The 6,203-nt window shown below is 45.4% G+C and overlaps 1 long non-coding RNA gene across 1 annotated transcript; it reads left to right on the plus strand.

The window, feature by feature from the left end:
- The first annotated feature begins 232 nt into the window (after positions 1–232).
- On the plus strand, positions 233–4,881 carry LOC104272779. The gene is made up of 2 exons (XR_717807.1): positions 233–330; positions 2,902–4,881. It is a non-coding gene; the product is annotated as an uncharacterized LOC104272779 (long non-coding RNA).
- Positions 4,882–6,203: the final 1,322 nt, after the last annotated feature.

The raw sequence follows: 6,203 nt of genomic DNA on the forward strand, positions 1-6,203 counted from the left end.
TAGTCATTTTATTGCTACAAAACCAAAAGGTTTGGTGGGTTTCAGACACTTGGAAGCAACAGAACCCTGGAATCCTCAATTAGTTACCCATATTGCTTCTTTAAGGCAGCGTGGACGTTAGTCACTTCACAGTAAAGCTTCAAAAAGTTAAATCTACCAGCAAAGTAAAATGTAAATGTAGTTTTAAACAACGCTGACATGTATTCTTTCTTCTTTCTCCTCAAAACTTACAGGCGTCCTAGAGGAGTTATTTCCACTCCAGTGATAAGAACTTTTGGAAGAGGCGGAAGGTACTATGGGCGAGGTTACAAAAGCCAGGGAGCGATTCAGGTAATAAAGCTGTGGGCCTGACTTGGAAACCCTCTAGCTTCCAGGCTGGTGCAGTGCAGCTTCCCGACGGGCTAACACTGACAAGCACAACTTTTTAAAGTTAAAAAAAGTCTTTCTTACAATGCTCTTGCCTGCATGTGGAAGCTGTAAGACCCGGTCACGGATGACAGGCTAGAATTTCAATTAGAAGCAAACCCGGGTCGCAAAGATGCAGAAAAACGTCTTTTGATACAGAGGCTGTGCCCACATGGGTCTCATGGGAGCCGTGGGAGTAGAAGAAAATGTGGGAAAATGGGAGAAACAGAAAGCTGAAACAAATCGGCCATTTTCTGTCCCTGCCCCCGCTCCCAGTTTGTTTTGTGGGACCGCAGTCCGGCTTCCTGAAGAAAAACCAGCAGCAGTAAAAGGGTCTTTGGTGCTGCGTGACGTAAAGTCTAAGAACTTACTCTAAACTTTAGGATATAACAGACCAGCCTTAGTCCCCGTGAGTGCACAATTTCATTTTCAGTGCCGAAAAGCCTCTGTGGATCGTGGCTTTGTCCCTTCCATGGCTCCTTTGATCAGAGCTGAGGGAAACGCTGGGTCGTGTTCAACACCAGGTGCTTCAGAGTTCCGTTTTCCTCCCTTTCCCATCGGTGTTGCCCCTCTGCAGTTGGGGGTGTTGACGTGAGTCCCCGTGGTGATGGACGAGTGGGGAGTAAATAGGTGGAAAACTTTGACAATAAATAGATGGTGTGGATGGAGATTTTAAGAGTAGAGAGGAGGCGCGTGAAGGTGTGGGGCAGTAAGAGAGGGAGTGTTCTCCCGTGGATAACAAAGCAACTGTTAAGTAAAAGGTGTCAAAATTCAAATACTTCTCTTCCTCGTTAAATTTCTGTCTGCGCAGATTATGCGTCGACAAATGCACCTGTGAATTTGAAGCTTCACATCTTTAATTAGCAGAGAAGCCACCACTTTAATTATACAGTATCTCGTTTCCAAGTCCCTTCACCTGTGAAATAAAGGAAGCTCACAAATGCTCTGCACTTACTACAGGTTTACACACACAAAAACAGTTCACGTAGTACCTGTGAGTGGATGGTGGATAGTCTTGACAGTCAGCAGGTGCTGGTATTCGCATTTTATTAATGATACGTCATTTGGAGTGTAAATACTTGCGATCACCGGGATCTGGGTCTCGGACTGTGCTTGTGGTGGGGAGAAGGGAGATGAATGCCAGCAGGTATTGGCCGCTCCAGGGCGTGTTGGGATTTACAGTCACCCAGTTACTGCACCCCGGGAACTGCTCTATCTGCACGTGTCCCTTTTATGGGAAAACAAAAAAAAGGTGAATTAAAATGCATGTGGCAGGGAAAGCTTGGGAAACTTAATGCCTAAGAAGGAGATTCTGACGCCCAGTTAAGACTCCCCGGCAGCAGCGTCCTTCCCCGGGCAGTGAGGAGAGAGCGCCCGCGCGGGGCCACATTCAGACACGCGTATTTACACCAAGCGAGGTCCTCCCCGCGGCGGCTTCCTCCATCCGCGTTACGAAGCCACTTTGCAGAATCTGACTGAAACAAGCAGTTTGTAGGTATCCAACCTAAAAGACGTGCCTTTTACTCCGCAAGATGAGACCTCCCGCTCTTGAGCTGGAAAGAAACCAAGGCAGGTGTTTAATCTCAACACGTAGCAAAGCCTCTAAAGCAGCACCCGTACAGACACGGCGTAGATACTCCTTGTCCTCCCGTGCCAGTCCTAGACCTTTGCGCTGTTACTGCAGAACTTTTGATGATTTTTTTTTCAGAATAACAGTGTTTGTGATCCTGACGCTAGAGAACGACAGTTCTCGCTCACCTGCAGAATCTTTCAGCAGATCAGAAAAGTGCTAGTGAGGCTGTTTCTAGGATGTAAAAATTAAGGTTATTGCCCTCTGAAGCCACGTTGAAGGTTTATAAGGTGTCAGTACCTTCAGTCATTTCTTAGTCCTCAGTGTGACAGACAAGTACGTCCCTTCTTAGCATCCCCAGCTACTTAGTTTGTGGTGGTGTTTAAAGCCTGCTGTGTTTCTGGAACACTGAGATCCTTAAAACCAAAATATGGCTTCTAACGGTGCATAAAGCTGGTTTTTAGTGCTCTACTCAGTCTTGTCAAATTTTGCTGCGTGCTTTTCCTACGAAGCCGCTCCCCGAGTCTCGGAAGCGCATGGACTAATACAAACGAACGCCGCGGGGGCCCCTTGCGCTCCTCTCCAAATCGTCTGGAACAAAACCAAACGTGTTTTGGTTTGTATTCAAGTAACAACGTGTAATCGCGCCGTTAAGTCGCGCCGACTGCGAACCAAGAAGCAGAGTTAAGCCGGACGGTGATTCTCGGTTTCAGGGTTTCCCGGCAGAGCTCCCGCCTTCTGAAATAACCGAAACGGCTGAGTTAGGGCACGGGAGCATCCGAAGGCCTGGAGAATTCCTTCTCCTCGCTCGCGACGCTGCTGCGTGCTGCCCGTCGGTTAATCGCGGCGGCGTATGGGGTCGGAAACACCTGGCGGCGATTCTCCAGTAATTCTCTTTTTTTTTTTTTTTTTTTTCCAAAAACTAGGGCAAACCTCCTTACGCTGCTTCAGCAGAAGAAGTAGCCAAAGAACTTAAGTCAAAATCCGAGGAGTCGAAATCCTCGCTTGTGTCTTCAGATGGATCCCTGGCCGAGAACGGAGTTGTGACTGAGGAGAAACCAGCTTCCCAGATGAATGGGAACACAGGAGACATCAGGGCTTCCAATCAGTCTGAAAGTGCCTTGAGTAATGACTCTAAAATGTGCAATACAAATCCTCACTTAAATGCACTAAATGCAGACAGTGTTTGCCATAAAGATGATGCTCTTGAGGCCACTGTCTTAAAAAAAGAAGAGTAAACTTATTTTTTATAGAGGGTGAAGGATGTTGGGAAGGGTCAGGATTAGGAATATCTGGAAAGAAAGAGAGCCTACAGTTACGTACATTTTTTCCTTTCCGTAAGAGAAAAATGAGGACTTTGGAAATTCGGATCCCTCTTTGATGTCAGAGATTTAAACAACACATTTTTTTAGTTTTAACCAGTTGTAGTCAAAATGCTACAATAAAACAAAAAAAGAAAGAGAATGAAGAGCATTTGACTCCCGCACTTAAAATGAAGTATACATAAAGTTTAAACTGGTTATGACAAAAGCTTGTAGTTTTGTTTTTTGAAATATAAAGAAAACAAATTTTGGCAGTCTTTAAGTATATATAGCTTAAAATATAATTTTTAGTACTTGGCACCATATGTATGCCATTATATTTGATTTTGCATTACTGTGTCACAATAAAGCTTTCTTTAAGGCTTTGATTTCATGATTATGGGGGGAAAAAGGCACAACCACAGTTTTTTCTTTCTTAAATTTCATCACCGTTGACGTGGTTCTTTTGTGTTACAACGTGCAAACTATCGAAACGAAAAATTATAGAGTAATACTGCAGTTCTGCTGATTTTAAATATACATCATACATACGTTACAAGCAAGGTAAATGGAGATAAACTTGAAATCATAGGCGACGCAAATGACCTTTCAAAACAAACACAATGTGTTCTGAAACTTTTTGTGACTAATACCATGCATCCGTGATCAATGAACTATGTGGTTTTGAATCAGACGTAGACCATTAGTACTACTATTTGAGCTAAACTTCTGCATGGTTCATAATTTTTAAAGTGTGTAGTTAATATTATGCATGTTATTGTCCTCTTTCTTCCATTCTTACAAGTACTGTGCCCATTTGCAAAACAAAAAAAGCTAATAATCAGTAATAGTCCTATAAAAGATGTTAACTATGTTTAGTCATTGACTGATCTTGCTCTAACCTTAAAATTTTGTGATTATTGACCTCTGTTGCATTTATTCTAAAACTTTTAAAAAAAAAAAAAGTTATCTAGCCGTTTTGAATATCAACGTTACCCTGGTGTACTCATTGCTGTATGCATTATTGTTCTCTGTTGCTGTTTTATGCCTTCATATTAGCAAATATGAAATTCTGTGAAAAACAAAAAAAAAAAAGCTTTGATCTTCAAAAAAAAAAAAAGTACCCCCCTTCTGTAGCAGGAAACAAATGGCTTGTTCTTGAGAACTTTCCCATCAAGAATTTAGTATAAGCAAATATACCTGTATCATTTTGATGTTTTTGTTAGTGTTTCCAAACTTAATGTACTTCAAAATCAGAATCATTTCTTTATATTCGTTTTCATATAATTCTCCTGATGCTCTTCATCACACATTAGTGATCAGAAATGAGGTGTAATTCCCCATTCCCTGCCCGCAAGAGCTAAGTAGGTATCTTAATGTAAGTTGAAGGGAGTTCTGCCCCAACTCATGGATTGTGCAAGAATGAACTACTGTTGGGTTTGGTTGGTTGTAGATGGATTGTGGTGTGGTGTATTTGAAGGCTATTGAATGCAACTTACAGTGCTTAATAAAAATCTTTATTCTTTTAGTATAAAATGCCGTATGCCTTTTTTGTCGGGGACTTTTTCAAGCGACACGTTGTAAATAAAAACTTTTCCTAAGCCCCACTCGAGCTGGCTGAGGTAGCAGACTACGTGCTGTCCTCCGGAAAGACGGAGAAGGAAGACGCTGCCGCTGTAGGACAGAGAGGGTCGTGGCACTTGGCCGCGGCCGTGCTTCCCCCTTTCGCTTTTACGCAGCTACTTCAGACATCCCCACGGAAAGAAACCCACCGTGTCCCTTCCCACCCCACGCTGACCCGGTGTCATTCATCCCAGCTTAGAGCTTGTCTGCTCTGGAAACACCGTCCCGACTCTTGTTCTGGTGGAGGTCCACGGCACCAGCTGTCTTCTTGGCCAGCAGTTTCCCTTTTTTAGCGTAACCTGGTCTCAAGCACAGGATGCAAAGAGACGACAGAAACGAACGCGCGTGGGAGATGCCCCCAGTGTGCCACGTCCTGCCAGCGCCGTGACTCCGCTCCTTCCCTCGGTGCAGCTGTGCCAGCAGCGGTTTGTCACGGGCAGCCAGAAGGCGACAAGCCTTGTAACACAGGGTTAGGTGTGCTGGGGTGAAGGTTGGACTCGATGATCTTCAGAGGTCCCTTCCAACCCCTGACGTTCTGTGATTCTGTGACTAAAACGAGTGTGTGAGCGTACAGCAATTTAACAAGTTCTGTGTCCAAATGTAAGGTGCTGCGTCTGCTTTTTCTAGGATGAAGCTGAAGAGGCTGGGCCTGCACGACGTGGGTGTGTGTGACCCGAAGCGCACGTTTTCCTCGTGGCTCATTTACATCCCTGACCTTGCCCCCGAGGGGCTGGAACCCGGCCCCTTGGGCCAAAACTGCACGAGGGAGGAAGGAGGACGAGCCTTCAGCTGTTGGTAAACGCTGCTGGAAGTAGCAGCGGGGACATCTTAGAGGTGCCGGAGCTCCCTGAATCCCTGGCTGGGAACGTCGCTGTCAAATCCAGAAGCGAGGCCAGGTTTATTTTTTGGGGTTCGGCAGCTGAGGAGGCAGCGTTGGGTGCTGAGCAGGGACTGATGGGCTGGGGGGGAAACCAAGAGATCTTCTGTGAATATGAGGCTGCCTGTCTTCCAGTAGCAGCGGGGACATCTTAGAGGTGCCGGAGCTCCCTGAATCCCTGGCTGGGAACGTCGCTGTCAAATCCAGAAGCGAGGCCAGGTTTATTTTTTGGGGTTCGGCAGCTGAGGAGGCAGCGTTGGGTGCTGAGCAGGGACTGATGGGCTGGGGGGGAAACCAAGAGATCTTCTGTGAATATGAGGCTGCCTGTCTTCCCTCCTGCCCTGAGCAGCTTGCTGCAGGAAATAAGATGCAATTTGAATTAATTTAGACCTCTCCCAAAGAGTTAAGCCAACTCTGGAACCGGTGA

This window comes from Apaloderma vittatum, unplaced genomic scaffold (assembly GCF_000703405.1).
Source record: "Apaloderma vittatum isolate BGI_N311 unplaced genomic scaffold, ASM70340v1 scaffold10344, whole genome shotgun sequence".
In the NCBI taxonomy this organism is placed as follows: Eukaryota; Metazoa; Chordata; class Aves; order Trogoniformes; family Trogonidae; genus Apaloderma; species Apaloderma vittatum.